The sequence below is a fragment of the Cupressus sempervirens genome, chromosome 2 (genome assembly GCF_028749045.1).
Source record: "Cupressus sempervirens isolate cs-2001-9-10 chromosome 2, ASM2874904v1, whole genome shotgun sequence".
Taxonomy (NCBI): Eukaryota; Viridiplantae; Streptophyta; class Pinopsida; order Cupressales; family Cupressaceae; genus Cupressus; species Cupressus sempervirens.
Genome location: NC_143119.1, coordinates 288,820,208 through 288,840,994, shown reverse-complemented (window position 1 = coordinate 288,840,994; position 20,787 = coordinate 288,820,208). Strand labels below are relative to the sequence as shown.

General features: G+C 32.9%; 1 pseudogene; it reads left to right on the top strand.

The window, feature by feature from the left end:
- Positions 1-18,009, top strand: part of LOC149572195 (transportin-1 pseudogene) — a 52,568-nt pseudogene extending 34,559 nt beyond the window's left edge.
- The last annotated feature ends 2,778 nt before the right edge of the window (positions 18,010-20,787 follow it).

Below are 20,787 nucleotides of genomic sequence, written 5' to 3'. Positions count from 1 at the left end.
ATGATGATGCTTCTATTGATCACGATGATGATGATGACGATGACGACGATGACAACGATGACGACGATGATGACGACGACGACGATGATGGTGCTAATGATGATGAAAATGATAATGATGATGATGACGATGACCAGGATAGTGGTGGTGACAATTTTGACAATGATGAGATGGATGAAGAATAATATCAATCTATATACAAGTAGACATTTTCTATTCAATTTTTTATTTTTGAATTATTAATACAAGTAAACATTTTAAATTGAATTTGGTGTAGTAATACAAATTTAACTATAATATGTGTTGGGATTAAGAAAATATCTTGTATTACAATTGTAAGGGATGCAGATGATGAGTGTGTTGAGGTCCAAGCCAGTGAGCAAGATGATGTGGTTGGACAAGGTAAAGAGCACTACAATGTTCTTTAAAATCTTTAAAGTATCAATTTTTTAAAATTAAACCCTTTTATTCGTTATCACAGAGGACCAACCTTTGCAAAGGAAAACAAGTGCATGTCCATAGGTGAGAAGAAATATCAATGATGACAAGGATATGCCTTTGCAACAATATAGGAAAGGACAAAAAAAGAAAAAAAGAAAAAAGAAACGATTCATGTGAACTTATGTAACTTATTTGATAATGACTGATGTTTATGTATAGATGTTTTATTTATGTTCTATTGAATGTTCATGTGCATGTTCTAATGAATCTTATGTTTCAATGTTAATGTGAATGTTTTAATGATACTAATGTGTTAATGAATGTTATCATGTGATAATTCATGAATGTTTACATTTTATTAATAGAATCAATGAATTTTAGATGTTAATAGGGAATGTAGATGTTGAGGGGGGGAGGAGGTGGGGGGGAAATGAGTTTCCACCTTGAAGTGGTTGGCCTTGATTAGTAGAGAATATTAAACAATTCTCGAAACCAAGTGAAGCTCAACATTAACCTGTGATTGCATGACAACTAACTATGTGAATCTATTGGTTTTAGGCAATGCATAAGGATGCCATAGTCAAACTCATTTATTTATAAAATTTAGTTGCATTTTATGAAGTATTTGAAAGAATGGATTTCTATGGGGTTGCCTCAAATTATTCCTCTCCAAGGTATTCTATTGTTTCTATTTATCTATAATCATGTTTGATTGCATTTGATAACTTTTGTTGTAAATTGAGAGACATGAAGAAGAATTTGAATAGTGGAAACAAATGATATTGGATCATTCTAAAGTATACATTAATTCATGAACTATTCTCATTATTTCTTTTGAGTGTGGTGATATGTTGAATAATGTTTCAGGGAGGAAGCAGAGGATCGTAAAGTCTATATGACATGCAACACTTAATGAAGAAAGCAGGTAACATTTATAATTTCACAATTTATAATCCTTGTTGCAAATTACAATGTGTAAACATCAAACTTCATTGGTTACATCTCTAGCTAGGATTATATATGATATCTACTGATTTGAATTTTGAATTTTACTTTCAAAATACTCTGTTTAAATTATAATTTATATGTGAATATTTCAGTTAATGTTTCCAAATGCCAAGTTCACCTTTTTATTTTAATGTTTTATGATATTTCATGTTTTTCTGTTGGTCAATTTGCACGCCGTTCTCAAATGCAGATCAATATTATTGAAATCTATGCTATCCTTGCACAACAGTCAAAATCACAATTTTCTATAGCAATGGTTGGTGCCATGTCTGATCTGGCAAGCAATTTACACAAGAGCATGCATTGTACCTACGAGGCTTCAAGTCTCAGTGATGATATAAACAACTAGAACAAGTCTTTTTAGGCTACAATTGAAGAGTGTTTGGTGCAATTTTCAAAAAAGGTGATAAATTTAATAGTTAATTTCCTTTCTTGAATGCACATACTGTTAGACAACATGTATGAAATTAGTATTAAATATCCACTACTATGTAGAGTTGATCAATATAATGCAAAGTTCAACTTGTTTAGATACAATCCTAAAGAGGTGCCAAGAAATTGTCTAAAATGTTGCTTCTCCTATAGATGATGGATAATTTGTTCTCCACAATCCCTCTTCCTCAAATTCCAATTATGATGACAATAGATTTTCCACCAAACTTATTTCAAGTCTCATAAAACTTCCATAGAAACTTCTCACAATACTCGATTCAAAATGCTTTGTAAATTTGCATAGTCCTCTCTATATACTGATAAATCTGTCCATAGAAGCCTTCATAAATCTGCATTTTATCTTTGCTAAGCATTTTGTACTTCAAAAATATAAAATTAAATAATATTCACTATTATTAATGGATTTTCCCTACTACAAATTGTGTAACAATATTATAATCATGTAGTAGCCAAAAAATGAAGAGAATTTGAAACAAAATAGTTTTAAAGTCATACTTTCCTAAAAAATGTACAGTAGACACAAATCAATCACATTTGTAAGAGGTATGATTGTTAATTGTGCTAAAACTATGATGACCATATAGCCTTGTGTAGATGCTTAAAATCGTCCCTAAACACTATACTAATTAATTTTAATATTTCCCATGACATCGTAATTAATTATTAATTAATTAATTATATTGCTCTCATTCTTCTACTTATTTAATTTAATTAATTAATTAAATGAGTTCATTCTCTTAAGTATTTAAATCTAATTTAAATACTTCTAGTCTTAATGTGTTAAATTAATTTAACACATGATCCACCATGTTTCCCCATTTTAAAAATAAATTTTATTTATTTAAACCCTCACATCCCATTAATTCCTCTAAACCCATGATTAAATTAAATCTCATTTAATTTAATCTTAAGCCTAACATAGAGCCTAGCCTATAACCATCATTTTCATCCTCTTAAGCCTACTTCTTCTCTAATCCCACTTAATCATTCCTAATCATCTCTCTAATCCCCCTCATTAGCCTAAGAGTGTGCTCACAATTGTGTGAGATGGCATGCCTACACACTCTTGTCTCCCACTCTTCTTCTCTAGTTTTCTCACACATGTGTGAGAAAACTTTGAATTATTGACCATTTGCATGGCTTGCATGTCACCTTATGTGGCATCTACATGGATGCCACCTCACCAAGCCCTCCCTCAAGCCTATAAATAGAGGACTTGTCTCAAGCATTTGCATCTCTCATTATTGCATTGTTACCATGTTGGTTTGAGATTTGAGCTTGCATCCATAGTTTGAGCTTTCATGGTAGTTTGAGCTTGCATTAGTAGTGTTTTCATGGTGATTTTGTAGATGCATACTAACCATTTGGTAGCTTTGCATTTGCCTTTGCATTTGCCTTTGCATTTACATTTCTTTTGCATCTACTTGTTAATTTAACTTGCATATCTAGTTACTTTCTTTGTTGTATTTCATATTTTCACCATTGAATGCCTTCAAGTATGGCTTTCTCCATAGCCATTTCTTGAGGTGTTCTTCATTTCACTACAGCTTAGGTTCATATTTCATTACTACTCATCTTTGCACATCCACTCAAGAGATTCACTCCATTGTTGTGTTTGGGAGAGCACACAAAACATACTCCCCATCTTAACACACCAACAAGGCATCTTATGGGTGCCTTTGTTGGGATGTAGAGGTGGCTGGAAGATTGGTTTTGTTGGTTGCTTAGAGTTGCAAAACTCAAGCAAGCATTAGTTTAGTTTTCCTTTATTTTGATGAGTTCTTGCTACATGTATTTGAACTAATGTTTTCTTGTTTATTCATGCTCCCAACAGGCCACATTTTCTAGCACACACCTTGAATGAGGACACTCTATCTGTGGCATTCACATTTTGCCAGCTGCATATAGCAATTGGAGAAATTTGCCCATTAACTCACCATAACCAAAATGCATGTAATTTGATCACAATGTATAAGAAAAGAAATGTGTGAAAAAAACACAATATATGACCCAAACAAAGGAAAAAACTAACATCAATTTTTTTTTTAGAGCAGTATCTACACCTCTTAAAAATGAGGATGCCACTAAACCTTCAAAACTACAAATGCCTCGTGGGACCTAGAGTTTTCTTCTTAATTGTTGAATCTTAAAACTTTCTTAATGGAATTTAACTTTTTATTGTAATAGCATATTATGGTGTACTTATATATTTAGAATAATCATTTTACTATATATCAAACTTCCATAATAGGGCTGAACACACACTACAAATTGTTGATCACTAAAACATGGCTATTCAACATAAAGATATGCCAAGCTTGCCCAAACATGAAAAATGGAAAGAAATGTCAGTCATACTATAAAAAAAGGCAAATGCTAAGAGCAATATAGTAGAAACAAAGGTAAATTCAAGCAAACCCAATAGTTTTTTTGGAAAACAAATATTAATCAAGACCCTATCACAACACTATCTAGCCACCTTCCACAAAATTTATGGTCCCCTTGTAATTTTGTGGCACCAAATGTTACCGTGATTTTGTATATTTTTTATTTACAATGTCACTAGAGATTATAAAGTGTGCAGACCTATATTTTCAATTATTGACAATGTCTAAAATTTGAATCATGAATTTAAAGTTGAGAAAGCATTAATGGATGACATAGGTGTCATGGTGTTAGACAAATGGTTTTTTGGGAGGTGTCTGAAATGGATTTTCTTTGCTTTCTTTGAAATTTTGAATGCATGCACCAGGTGTTGGGAATATTACACCATTCTCATAGTTGTTTTAAGGTTAAATAGGATTGCTTTTTTGAGTTGTTGAAACAATTCATATATTAGGGAGTCCTTTTAGGGTGGTTCATATAATATGGGATCTGAAAAAGCAAAGCATTATGTTTATTCTTATTAAAAAAAGACGAAGAATCAAAGAGTGTTATTATTTGTGTAAAATATTTGCATGGTTCCATAATTTTGCTCCAAGTCTCACATGGTATCATTGTAGCAAAATTATTCCAAGAGAAAAATGCAATCAAATAATTTTGGGGGATCAGAGCTGAAGAAGATTTAGACTGCTATGGAGAGGCTTCTGATCTAGACAGTTATGGAGTACATGGTTGATCACTCTATTTCATGTTCACATGAAACAAGTTATTTTTCTGTATGAAGAGTTTATTGCACAGATCTTATGAGACATGCTACATGCATTTTGTATCTGCCACTAAAGCAGGAACCTATTCATGCCCTATTGTATATGTCTTTGTATTGTCCTTGATTTTATTTTTTATTATGGAGGAGGTTAAGGTGAAGATACTTTCCATACAACCAATTTCTCATAAGTGAAATAATTTTACCATTTCTAATCTTTGACTCTAAAGTGTGAGAATTCATGTAGGGAAGAAGTTCTTGATGTATTTGGAAACAAAAACTTATCAAAGTAACAAGAATCATGTTGAGAGATTGATGAATATTGGTGAAGAAGAACTAATAGCATGGAGACATATGGTAACCACATTTCATAGAGGGGAGGAAATATTCTATCAACTTTGGCATGGGTGGGCTTCTCACATAATGGATAGACAACAAAGAAAAGTAATCCGCAACATTTGAAATCAGTCTTCCACCCCATATAAAAAGATTATAGATTTTTTGAAGAGGGTTTTTGAATTTCTCAATTTCCACTAATATACTTTTCAAAGGAAGGTACTTTAACAATCATTCCTTTTCTATAAAAAAATTGTGGAGTTCTAAGTAATCTTCTTAACCACATGCATGTCTATATTAGTCAGTTACAACTAAAAATGAACAAATCAACAATAAATATATCAAGCAAATATTTAACTTCAATACAACATATATGTATAAGCTTGAAGAAGAGATGCACAACATTGTACTTGTGCCCTTTCCATATGATAATTTAGACATTTTCAGTCCTTGGGATACCACTTTCTCCATTGGCTAAGTATTGAAATAAGAGTACTGCATTCTGATAATTTTTGTGATCTGATTTTAATTAACCTTTGTTGAATATTAGTTTGATCTGTGTTATGTTCAATGAGCATTGTCACAAAATACTAATTCAGAGATGGAATATACATGCTTGTAGAGTTCACATCTTAGAAACCATAGGGACAACCACACCAATAGAAGTTGCGACCAAAACCATATGAGAAAGAGGAACCTCCAAGAAAGAGATGAGAAAAGAAGACACACATCCCCCATTGAAAAACCAATAAGTAGAGTGGATCAATAAAAGAAAAGGAGTTCTGGCAACACCATCAACAACAACAGGAACTCAAACTACGACAAAAGCAACTGGAACCATCACAACAGGTTCTTGAATCACACGATCTTCTACATAATGTTGTGAGTTATTAAGCATGATTTTAAGATCATACTCACAATATGTTAGTATACATTATTTAGAGGCAAGTGATTCTTGGCAAGCACTCCACAAAATCACATTCATTGCTCATTGATTTTAGGGGATACTTATATAATGCTATGTATTAAATTTTTGTTGACAATTGGCTAATAGAGGTATATTATTATTGTCATTTTTGGAAACACATGATGTACATTCTTACACAAAACCTTAGAAATAAAGATACTTAGTGTTTGGTAATCATAAAATTGTCTAAGTATGGAATTTGGTATACAATAATGCATTGTTTTATTTATAACTTGTTGCTGACATCATATTATGACTAGCAAAGTTAGAAGGAGATAATATACATTTTGGTGATGATGTGTATAACCTCAGAAGTTAGTACAGATTGTACAGAATAGAGATCATCATGTTTTAGTAAAATAATTACTTGTCCAATTAGGGCCAACATCTTAGATGTTTACTTTAAGTTGGAAAAGTATATTGTAGTCTTAGCCAACCTAGAAACAATTTGTGTAAAGGTATGGTATTTATGCAAAGAACAACTTGCAATGAGAAGAGGTGACCATATGTACTAATTGTGATGTTGAGAAATTATATGAAAACTTTTGTAAGAGTGATATATGTGAAGTTTTGTGATCCAAGATTGAGTTGAAGATTAGAAATTAGTTAAGGAAGAATTTATAGTACCTATATTCCAAAAGTCTGATTACTTGTTTGGGCAATGAGCTCTTCTTGTAATTAGAAGTGCATGTTTGGGTAGTAAGCTCATCTTGCGTCTACTGTACTACAACTCCTAATAGGGTTGGAATCTCCTAACAGGGATTCAAAGTCTCCTAACAAGGACTTATTACACTAAATTTTCTCATTGACTCCTAACAGGGTCCATCCTCTAACAAAGAACTTATATATCAGTATATTATCTAGTAGTTATCATCCCCATCAGGGTTTTCCCTTGGCCAAGGTTTCTTTAGTTAACAAAATATGATGCTATGAGTTACCTTTGTGCATTGTTACTATTACTGTTCAACATTACTTTATTACTTTGTTACGCGTGGTTTAAAGTAAGAAATAATATCAAGTTGGCAACTAAAGTTTTTAGATTACTAATTCAACCCCCCTCTCAGTAATCCCTATTTCTAACAATATTTTCTATTACAAATAGATTTAGAAGAAAATAGTTAAAGTAGACTTTATGCAATTGAGGACATTGGCAATATTAGGTAGACCCGTAGGAGAGAAAATGGAGTGTGCTTCAGAAGGAGGAAACTTGTGCTACATGAATTAAGTTGCACCACGTTGAAAGGACCTCATAAAAGCAATGTTATGCAATAAAAAAGCATGGTAAATCCCTTGGGAGATGTGTAGATAAGTAAATACAACACAATATCTCATCATGTGTTAAGACATGAGTTATAACATTGAATGATACCACAAGGAAAACATCTTAAGAACATGTTAAAAAAATGTTCTTCTTTGTTAGAAATACATTTCACTCTATTAATCATATGTGTACATTGTTTAGCATAGGTCATGTAGTTTACTCTTTGGCCCCTCTCATAGAGATTTTGTTTGATATTCTTCTAAGTTGTATGATCAATACTTATTTTTCTCAAGCATTTCATAGATAGTGTTGTATCTTTCGTTTCCTTTTTATATTATTGTAGATAAGAAGCCCAACATCATGATTATTTCTCCATGCAAGAAGTCATGGATTCAACATAAATTTTGTGTGCAACAATAGTTTATTAAGGACTTGATATGAAAACAGGTGGACCACCACCAAAAGGCCACTTGGAAACACAATCTCTGTGAGAGGGGCCAAAGAGGAAACTGAATGACCTACACTAAATAGTGTACACGTGTGATCAACATAGTAAAATGTATTTCTAACAAAGAAGAGAAAATGTTTTTCCAGGTCTGACAGAACACCGTTGGAACAAGAGCACTGTTTTCACACATCTGTCACACTAGCGATAAACAAAGATGACAAAGAGCCATTGCACCCACAACATTGATGTTGTATACCATCACAGTTGCAACGACCATTTTGACGCTTGAGTGTTGACCATATAGCACAATCATCACTATTCGAATGAAAAATTAAAATTGTTAGATGTCATAATTGCAACCTCGGCCTATTGCAATTATGACAATGTCGTGGTGACCTATTGACCCTGCCTTTTTCCAAATTGCAATGATTAGTCATCAAAATTGCAACATCCTGCCATCGCAAATTGGGTCCAAATGTAGTAGTGGGTGATCACATCACCCCAACTAGGAAATATAAGGTATGTGTCGAACTAACATTTGAAAAGTTATATTATGCATTAGTTCCAAATATCGAAGATTTGAAAAGAATAAATATGTATGAATCAAGATGCAATGAAGAAGTTAAGAGTGTGAGTTATTTTATAGATATATTGTCTTCTATGTTGTTGCAGAGCATGAAAGAAATTGTAGTTATTGTCGAGTAATGGAGTAAAGGCTAGTATGAGCCAAGCTTGTTATGTATGCCAAGCATACTAGTAATTCTATTTTAGCTAATTGTACTGAAAAAATCCTATATTGGCTAAGCTTACTGATGTATAAGCATTGAGCAGTTATTGTTGAATCGGAAGGGTTATATAGTCAATTTTCAACTCATTTTTGTACTTACCAGAGTTTGAAGAGCACAAAGAGCATAAAGGTAAATTGCAAAAGGAGATTCTAGTGTTTGTTGATTAGATCTAACCATTACTCAACACCATTCTATGGATTCAAGAAGTATTTAGCTTGTGTTGAGCTACATTGTTTCATTTATCACAAAACCTAAGAAAGTAAAATAGCAACTAGTTCTTTGTCAAATGTTAAAAAAGAGGGGAAACATGTTTTCAATATTTAGTTAATAAGCAATGATGTTAGGAAACCCCCATTTTGAGCAATTCTTGAGATTGCATACAAGGGAGATTTGTTTGGTGCACTATCTATGATACTAGTAAAGGTTCTTATGATCTAGGATGCGAGATGTTTCTATACTATAAAGATTGGAGAGGTAGGAAATATGGAGATTAGAGATACCTACAGTCAGCTATGTGACAATGGAGTTTTTAGGGAATAGAATAATATTGCCGAGTGAAAAGGGTTAATACGTGCCCTAGACTTTTGTCAAATGTTTAAAACTAAATGGATTCAACATTGTTCTAAGCTATATACATGACAACTAGATGTGGTTAGAGGGTGGACTAATTAGGATTTCTAAATGGATTGTGCATAGGGTAAAAGGGTATCCTACCCTTGACTAACCTAACAGTATGTAGAGTGATGCAAGGAGGTTATTGAAAAGAATACAAGTGTCATGTAGAATAGGAGAGGGATGTCAATAGATACTATTTGAGATCCCATTATTGCCTTAAAGTTAGAGCCATTGCCCATAAGTTCTTTAAGTCAAGCTGACTAAATAATATTTCATGTATGGTAGTGGACTTAAGTTACCAGATTGTAAATAGAGATCATTCCTATGACCTTGCCGAGTTACAACTATAGTAGTTATCAGAAAACTTGGAAGTCATTAAGAAAGCCAAAAGTGTATCTTGCAAGTTTGGTTCTTTGATTGCTTTCATATTTTTCTACATGCAAAACGCATTCCCCACCTTTGGAAAAGTTTCTTGGAAGATCAACAAGTCAATTACTCATTAGATTTTAGAATTTTTTGAGCAACTTGGAGACAACTTTGAGTCAGTTATGACTACTTATTTTGAGGATTTTAATAAATCCATGAAACAAAGATTGAGGATTCTTGTATCATTAGTGGAACAATATTACAATGATGTGTGTTTTCTAGTTGATGCAGATCATACATATGTGCAAGCAATAATACCCAAGGATAGATGGTTAAAACCCTTGCCATATGAGATGAATTTGGATGAATCTTTTGTTGTAATCACAACATTACTGGTAGAAGAAATTGAAAAAGATGCTACATATTTTGGAAATTATGATGAAGCCAAATCAAGAATTACCATTGATTTGAAAATGGCTATAGTTTTGACAAAGAAGAAAAAAATTGTCAAAAGGATAAAGGAGATATTTGGTGAAGGTGAAGGTGAAGAAGAAGATGAAGATGAAGAAGAATAAGAGGGCCAAGCACCATTGAAACTTACTCGAGGCTTAGGTGAAGATGTTAAAGGTGTCAAGGAAGAAGAAGCCGAGGAAGCACTTAAGGAAAAGAAGAAAAGGAAAGAAAAGAATCAAACAATGGAGGAACCTCTGAATCTTATAAAGAAGTCACAAAAAAAGCCAATTGTACCTATAGCTAGGTCAAGCACACTAGTAACCACTGTATAGGCTAAAGAAGTAACAAAGGCTAAAGTACAGAGAGCCAACAATATAGCAGAGCCAAGCTAGCCTCCTCCAAAGACATTCAAGAGATTAAGGAAGAAGTACACACCTCAGAAGGATTCAAATGAGGAAAAGACCAAGTTTGATGATTTGATTTAATACAAAGTGGTAAGCCATAATCCCTCTTCTAACATTGACAACTTGTGTGAAAACATTAAAATCAATGCAAATTTGACAAGTTTTACACATGCTGACTTTGATAAGCTAAGGAGTGTTGATAAAAATAAGGTTGAAGAGGTCATATATGACATGATGGCTACTTTCAAGACCACTCCACTAGAGATTTCCAACTCTCTACCCAAAATTCTTTATGATAGAGTTGAGAAAAACTGGCAATTTAGCTTACAAATTGAGAGACAAATCAAGGAAACTACTCTAGCCCAAGCTATGCCTGAATCGGATAAATAGATGATTGCCAAAGCTATTTAGAAGAATAAAGGGAAATTTTCCCCCAAATATAGAGCTTTCCATATTTTGAATAAGAACATAGAAGACGTGGTAACCAAAAGTACATCAATATTGAAATCAATCAATGGGTTATCCACTCAAGCAATTATAGAGAAAGGTGAGCAAGATGAGCAAGAACCTGAGAAGAATGAGGAAGAGATAGACAAAGAGGTGAACCTAGTTGAAGAAGGTAATTTTGGAGGGTACTAAAGAAATAAAAAAGGATGCAACATCTAAATAAGAGCAGCAAGATGTGTAGGACACACAAATGTCGCGTGTCATTCCCACATGATGACCAAGAGAGTCAATAGGAATTAGTGAGCATCAAGGATGCTCTGGATAAAACAAAATAGAATACAAATCCTTTGATTGAGGATGACTTGAATGAAATTCTACAATACTCTACCATTGCAGTACTATTATGCACTAATCCTATATTGGTGAGAGTGGATGAGATTCAACAGGTAGAAATTGCATCTGTAGGGTAGATACAAAAAGATAAATCAAATGTGCCCCCACCAAATTCAAAAATAAAATAAAAGGAATCTCAAAATATTCAAAGAGATCAAAGTGTAAACTTGGAATAGAAGGATGTTACAACTTAAACACCATCTACAATGCTAACAATTGTCATTTAGATGAAAGAGGCATAAGCACAATCTATAGATACATCAGTGCCAAGCCTAAATAATTATTAAAAGCTGTAGTGACTATTAAGAAGGATGGAACAAAAGTGCATAAGGGTTAGGAAGCAAGTCCTATACCTATACCACCACCATAGGGAGAATTCTAGAAGGAAGGAAACAAGATTGAAGAGTTGAAGCTAACTACTGATCCTGAGGAACAAATTGCAATATGGACTCTAGTTACAATGCTAGTCTCTGCATCTACACTCAGTAGTCACACTCTTTAGAGGCTTAGTACAAATGTCACACCATTACAGATCTCAAGGACAAGTTCCAACACACCCAAGAGTGCTAAAGTTACATCATTTGAGGATGTAAATTTATATGAATTACCAAAGTTAAATCTGAATACAATCACCATTGAAGAAATGAGCATTCTTCAAGACACTCTACAAAGGAAAAAGACACGATAAATCTTAAGGAGGGAGCATAAGGAAAAGCAAGTTTTTCATGAAATTAAAGACATATTTATTTATACTTTCAATCTCCCAGAAATGAATGAAGATAAGCCTATAATAGAGCAACTTGTCACTATTGTGGACAAGATAAAGGATGAAGACCAGGAATGTCAAATTATTAGAACAGTTAGAAAGAAAGTTTCATAAAAGGTTTCAGAGAAGATATCTAATGTTATTGCACTAAGACAAGTTGATTTAGCAACCAAAATGAAAAGTATAAAGAAGGTGTTAGAGAACATTTTCACTCTCCACAGAAAGATATGCAATGTTGATCTATTCACTTGGGAAAATCAATAGGCTATTGACCAACTATAAGGAGATCTACAACTCATAGGTAATACTTTAAAACTATCTCCTAGTAATAGTCAGATACACTTTCAAAGGCTACTGATGACTCAAAGTAGGCTTTCCAAGTTGCAAGCAAAAGATGCCAATATTAGATCTACTTTGATCAATATCCAGTCGATGTTAACACCTCACATGGAAGTGTTACATAAGGAACTGGCCTTTTCTAATACTTTGATGTAGAAAAATTCACAACTTTCTACTCATGAAGGCTTAGTTGACCTAGCTGCTAACCTTGAAATACAAATTCATTGATTAGATGCAACATATGATAATTGGGATGCAACATTGAAGATTATCGTGGAGCTACACAAACCATTCCTAGACAAACACACTATAAGTGTACAACCCAAATTACATGAATGTCAAAAAAGGGGGATAGTGATATTTTGAAGGAAATTTATCAAGGCAGAATATCTACTCAATAGGAGTAATGTATGAAGATACAAAAATAGAAATAAAGCATTTACTCAAGGGAAGTAATGAAGTAATAAAGTATGGAATATAGACAACATTTTTGCAAATTTTGAAGTTTTGTATTGAAGTCAAGCAATGAAGATACATTATCTAACTTATGCATTAGATAAGAATGTATAAGCCATGACAAAGTGTTTTTTTCACTCATGTCAAAGGGGGAGATTTTTAATCTCAAATTGGTCTTGAAAAAGTAGTGAAAAAACACTTAGTCATTATTCAACAAAGATCAATGTATGCAACATAATTATTTAGATAGTACATGTCGAGCAATATACAGTTAGTGCTGAGCACTAGTAGGTGTTGAGCAGTCAATGTGTACCGAGTCATTCAGGTGCCAAGCCAACAACGGGAGCCAAGTAAATAGTATGTGTTGAGTGATTTTGGTGCTGAGCAAACATAGTGTGCCAAGCTATTCAAAAATCAAGTTACAACATTAAGAGCACAGTGAAGGCCAAGCATCAGAGCATTTGGATGCCAAGTGAATGGTTTATGACATAGATGTTTGTAATGGCACAAACTTCTATGTAAACCATTTTTGGGCTGACATAATTATATTTTATGATTATGAAAGATAAGTATGGAGTCATAGTATGAATCTTTATGCAATACATGCAACCAATCAAATTGAGGGAAGCATTAGGTGGTAATAAGGATCAACCAAAGTTATCGATTCTTACCTAATCCATCACCACCAATGTTTATTTAAGAAGGCTAAACCCTAAGAGTTTATGTGTATGTGAGGAGATGAATGCTAAGAGGGAAGAGGGCATTCATGGTAGCTAAGATGGCTATGAAAGAGCTATGCATTGCAAAATTATTTTGAGAAAAATAGAGTAAAGAAGTGAAAGGATAGAGGAGACATATCTAATTAGGAGGATCAAAGTTTAAGTAGTAAGGAGAAGATCTGAAATAAAGTAGTAGGGTGCTAATTGAAGGATCACAGTGTTGAATCATTCTAATAGGTGATACAAAGAAAATCTCTTAATCAAGTAGTCCTAAAAGGCTGTTGTAAATATATTAACCGGGTGCTTGCATCACTATAAGTTTAAATCCTCCAACAAGCTGAGACCTAACAGTCTTTGTAAGCCTTTAATAGGGCAGAGCTTTCACAGGGTAGATCATAGATTATGATCAAACAGATTGTAGCCATAATAGGCCACACTTTACAATTGTAGTAGTGAAGATTTGTGGGTGTCATCCCCACGCCAATTTTACCTTCTCATTGGAGGGTTTTTGGTTAACCAAATTTATTGTGTTATGTGTTATTTACTTTATGCTATGGATGTGATGCATGTTATGTTATTTCAGTTTACATGTTAAGTTATGAGATGGATGTTAGTGATATGATTTAAGAGGTAAAAGTTTTAAGTGTTGATTCATCCCCCTGCCCTCCTCTTAGAACTTACTTTCCCATTGTTATTTCCAACACAGTGTGCCCAAGTTCATGACCTTGAGACATAAATACATCATTTTCATCTTGATTATAACTTGCTTGCATGCCTCTTTCTATGACATGATTATTTGATAATTGGAAAAAAATTGTTCATTCCTCATCTTTTCTCTGCAACACTCTTTATAAGCTCTTTACTAAGATTTTGGCTTTGAGACTCCAGAGGTTTTATCTAACTTCATTAGTGAGGAAAAATTGGTTTTTTTAAAGTAGATTTATATATGATGGCATTATAATAGCTCAGGAAGCTAGTCATTTTGCTCATAACAACAAATCCCCCATTATGCTCATCAAGTTGGATATTAAAAAGGCATACGACCAGGTAGATTAATATTTTTTATGCAAATGTATAGAAGCATATGGCCTCTCTAAACAATGGATAGAATTAATCTTTGAACGTATCTCAACTCTGAAATTGTCTATTATAGTGAATAGTACCCTGGTAGATTTTATCAATCTCTCTCATGGACTAAGACAAGGGTACCCTATCTCCCCCTTCCTCTTTATTCTATTGGCAAATTGGTCTCTTAGGCTAGGTCCATATGGGAGATTAAAGGCATCCCTATAACTAGTGGTCAGGAACCCACTACTCATCAACTTTTTGTTGATGATATCATGTTATTCAAGGAAATATTTATAACAGAAGCCTCATCCCTAAAGAGCATCCTGAATAAACATACAAAGGCATCAAGGTATGCAATTAACAAAGACAAATCATTTATCTTTTTCTTCAATACTGATCCTAGTATGGAGGTACAAATCTGGGAAATCTTGGATTATAATAAGGGTATGTTTCCCTATAAATATTTGTTAAAACATTTTGGCCTGAATTGTAACTCATCACCTAAGCGACAGTAACAAAAATTGGCCCCTATTGGACAGGTGTCAGATTTTTTCTGTCACAAATTGTGATCACAAGGGTGTTTGTCACAATGGTGATGGATGAATCTATCACAATTTAGAAAAATACGATCAAATACTTCCCCTTCATGTCATTGTATATTCAATGGTTTACCGTTGCAACTATGATGACATACATTTTCAAACATCTCTTGCAGTTCTGACTACATTTTTATGGGCCTGACAAGCATTTGCTCGAAGATATGTTGCAACAATGATGACATCTGACAACAATTCCATTAGAGTGACTGCCATCCATCGATAATGTCTATCACATTTGCAACAACATGCGATAGCAATGTCATTTGTACGATGACTGCCTATCGGACAAGTTATTGCAATCGTGATAGATTGTTGCATTATAAAAAATAATAAAATTAAGATGGTCCTATACGTCTAGTGAGTAGTAGAATGAGCTATCTAAAACCAGAGATAACTTTCATGTGTCTAGGATAGTATTAGGCATTACAACCATGAAGTCATTAGGGAAAGAATCTAAAAAGAATAAAGAGAACTTATGGGAGACAAAGAAAATTAGAAATCTAACTCAATAAGGGGAAAACAATAAATCATAATTATATTGAATAAGAAATGCAACCAATAACATACTTATGGAATATCATGGCTCTAAAATCAAAATTAAATCTAGATAATTTTTGAGTGGAAACATTACAATATATCAGATAAAACCTCAAATTATTGTGCCAAGATTATACATCCATATCTAAGATGACAACTATGATGAAACAAGACACTAAGTAACATAATTAATAAAACAAGTGAATTGTATAAGGGAGATTGCAATTTTTTATATCTCCAATCAACAATTGCACCGTAAAAATTACAAAGCACATGATACATGACAAAATATAAAGAGATCCCAAAGGAGGGAATTAAAATCATATAAAAATAGGAAGAGATACTCCATTATATCCAATTGATGAAATTCATGCTTGTTGATTTGAATATCAATTATCAATCTTACATAGGTAATATCATTCATATTAGCCATGCAAGCTCCAAATTTGTGATCTAAGTGAAGTATCAGTTAGCAAGAAGTCCCTTTCAATTGAATTTAAAGAAATTAGTGCAAAATCTTATAGAACAAGATAGGGGATACTACAGGCAAGCAATAGGACTCCTCTTGGAAAAAAAATTGAAGAACAATTTTACATTGCTCACTCCTTATCAACAATACATCCAATTAGAGTTATTTCCTTGTTTGAGGGCACCAAAAAGACCTTCATTCAACAATGGGAATTTTTGTTAGTGTTATAGTCCAACAAGGACAGGTACATGGTTGGTTGAAATTGTTGCTGGCATTGGTTCAACACTTTAATAGCAATGATTTCAATCTGATGGAAGATGCTCTTGATACATTATCAAAGATCAATGAAGATATACAAGAGGGGTTGGATGCTGGTGTACCAGGCTTTCAAGAGTGACCTATTGATATTTTTTTGCCTAGATTTTTTTACTTTTTTAGTCACCATATGTTTCTCTCAAGAAACTTGCACTTAGCTCTATGGACTAGTATATTGAGCTTATGCCTAAAATATTGCTATTATCTATGGATAAGTATCTTCAAGGCATGTTTACTCTTTCTCATGGTCCCGCTATTGAAGTGAGCAAATTGGTATGTATTGCATTGGTTCAACTCCTTAAGGCTTGACCTAATTTCCTACAGCCTCAAATGAGAAATGTAATTGTATATATGTTGCAAGAAAATCAAGATGTTGATGAAGAAGTGGCTCTCAAGTCATGTGAATTCTAGTTTGCATTTTGTGAAGGTCACCTTCAACCACAAATATTGAGGAAGTTTCTACAACACTTGATTGTGGTTTTATTGTCAAACACATAATGATGAGGCACTTGTTGATGTAGAGGCTGATGAAAATGTTTTTTATAGGGATCAAGATATAAAACCTAGATTTTTTTATTCACAAGCACAAGGGGCATATGGAACTTATGATGGAGAATAGGAAGAAGATATCATCAATTCATGGAATTTGAGAAAATTTAGTGTTACAGAACTTGATGATTTCTATTCTTGTGTCGCTTCTTGATGACAAGTATCCTTTGGAGTGAAGCATCACATGTTGGACTCTTTCTTAGTATAATAAATGGATTGTTCAGGTCACAGCTCATCTAGAAGGACATGAATAGTTTGTTAAGGTACTTATTGGTCCTATTAGATGAATTTTAGACAATAATAAGAGAGTTTAGGATGTTTCTTATTCTTCCTTTTCTACCCTTAAAAAGGAGGCAACAAGAGAGTTAATAACACATCTGGAACTTATTTTACAACAAATTTTGTGTGCCTTTGCTAAATACCAAAGGCCAAATCTTTTTATTGTATATGATGTGATTGGTACACTTGAAGATGTTGTGGGCAAGGGGGGGGAATCAACAAGGAAAAATATCTTGATATTTTGATACCTCCACTAATTTTCAAATGACAACAACACTCAAATTGAAATAGGGATCTTTTTCCTTTGCTTGAATGTTTCACAACAATAGCATAGGCATTAGGTCTTTGCAAAAGTCTATGCAATGCATTTGCAACCAAATTTGGCTGATTTCCTAAATGCTGCCACAAAACTACAACTAGTAGAAGTGAAGAAAATTGTTTATATTGCAAATAATGCTTGTTGGGCTATTGGGAAAATTGTTGTAAAGCTTCAACATGAGCTATCACCCATTGCAATGAGTTGTATCATGTCTTGTCCCAATCCTTTCTAATCTTGAGAAGTTGAATAAATCACTTCTAGGAAATAATGCTATAACTCTAAAAAATTGCCCTTGGATTTTGGAACTCTTACTTTTACGTTATGTTGCTCATTGAAAGTGAAGAGACTATAGTTTATTTATCTGGTATATATCTTATATGTAGGTTTAATTCTTATGCCCTATATTTCAATACCATATTATAACTATTGACTATGTCATGTTATATTTGCAACCATAGGATGTGGACTTTGTCTGTGACTTTGGCTTAATATTTGTTTTTGTTACATTTCTCATTAGATTAGGCCTCATGTTTACTCATTTGTTATATTTCTCTAGGGATTTCTCTTGAATCACATGAGAACCTTTACCATTTTTTTCTTGAATAATTATTTGTTTGTTTTGAAATTGTGTACATAACAATGGCACAAGGATTGTTTGACAAAAATCATGTGTGATACATTTGCAACAATAAAAGCACTAAAGCAGTTAAATCTTACTTGAATCTTACAATGTAAAAGTTGTAATGGTCGTCATTGTAATCGAAGTTCAACAATTCATTTCAATTTAATCAAATAACTGACTATATATCTAATGCCAAAGGTGGGACCCTACGAATACCAAGCAAGTCACTAAATAAGACAGAATTTTCTATAAATCAATCAAAGGAAAACCATGATTAAATTGGTGTAAACAGTAGGTAAATTGAAGAGGTGAGAAAAATTAGTTCTAGCTACACATAAAATGCATGGATCTTGAAGCAATTCAATCCATTCTATATATCCTAAAGTGGAAGGACCATATACAATGTAAATAAGATCATTCTATATCACTAGAAAAATAAGACCATCTGTATATGTTCATGTTAACAGTTCATAATTTTTGTTTGAGAATTTTGAAATATATTTTGTGAGTTTTTTCTTTTGGGAAGATTTGAATCAAATTCTATAATTCATTGTCATCATGAGTTATGGAATGAAATTCTAAGATTTCATTTCATGATGAGTTATTCAATTAAGAAATGAATTTAGGGTCAAATGCTATGATTCAATGCCATATGAAGTTATCTAGTAGTCAATTATAGATAGTTAAATACATGATACAAAATTTTGATAAAAGAATAAATTACATAATCTAATTTAAATATATTCAAACATAAACATAAACTAAAGGAACAAAAATGTACGGAACATCAAAGATTAGACAACAAATAAAATACTAGTAGTTATTTTTTCATGTTGATCACATTTGATTCTTATTGTTGTTCCATCTCATGGAGCATATCATACAGTGTTTTTCAAAGCTACTTTAAACAAGAACATGAACCTTCTCAAAATAAGAAAATTGTGGATTACCTTGTAAGGGAAAACAAATCAGCACTATAAGGATAAATTTTTTTTATCTTGAGGAATTTGGCCACTCCGCAAATCTTAAGTAGGAGAGCTCTCAACCATGAGAGCCCTCTATGCAACAGTAACATCTAATCTAGCCCTTTTCTGTTCTATGTTTCGTGCCCCCACATATGTATCTATAAATATACATGTATAATCCCCACAAATCATATTCAAAAGATTCAAAATCAAACCTTCACTCATCAATCATAATTTTGTCACAATATATGCTCAACACAAATCAAATTAAAAAATAGGCCTTACACTCATGATAAACCATATTTTCATTAGTAAGTATAATGTCAACAATAGAATACCTTAGAAAGGAATAATTTGAGACAATCCCATAGAAATCCATTCTTTCAAATACTTCATACACTGCAACAAAATTTCAAAAATCAATGAGTTTGACTATGGCATCTTTCTACATTGTCTAAAACCAAGAGATTCACACAATTAGTTGTCATGCAATCATAGATTAGTGTTGAGCTTCACTTGGTTTTGAGAATATTTTAATATTCTCTATTGATTAGGGCCAACCATGTGAAGGTGGAAGCTCATAAATGTAGAACCATCTACAGGTATTTGAATGATGAAATCTTGACTTCTATTGTGTGCATGGTAATCCATAAATTGTCCAAGCTACTACACCTGAATAATCATTTAAGATGTGGAATAATGTGGATGTAACGAAGAACCTTGAGAGGCACCTTTTTTGTCACTTGATCATCTTGATATCTTCTTGTATGACATTTGAGGCATTATATTGTATTTTTGTGTTCTTTATGATAAATTACATGATCTTTGGGACAAGCATCTAGTGATTGATACTCCATTCCAATGTGTTTCATAGTGATACATAATTCTTGGTATGAGCAAGGGAGAACATTTGATGGTGATAACAAATAGTCACCTATCAATCTACAACAAAAAATATAAGTCATTAGTATAAACAATCTTAATGGTACATATTTCACCTTTTATATACTATAATAATGGCATATATCACAAACCTGAGTATACATGACATTGTAATGTTGGATAAACCATTCATAACCTTCAAATTCACCAACAACAATACAATAGAGAGAAGAGTTGATTGGGATCCTTCGTAAAGGGTTACATTTTCCTTCTCAAGTAGAGGTATATCATGGATGGCCTCAATTTCATCCTCATCATAATCATCATCATCATCATCATCATCATCATCAGTAGCAACAACAACACCAGTACCAAATG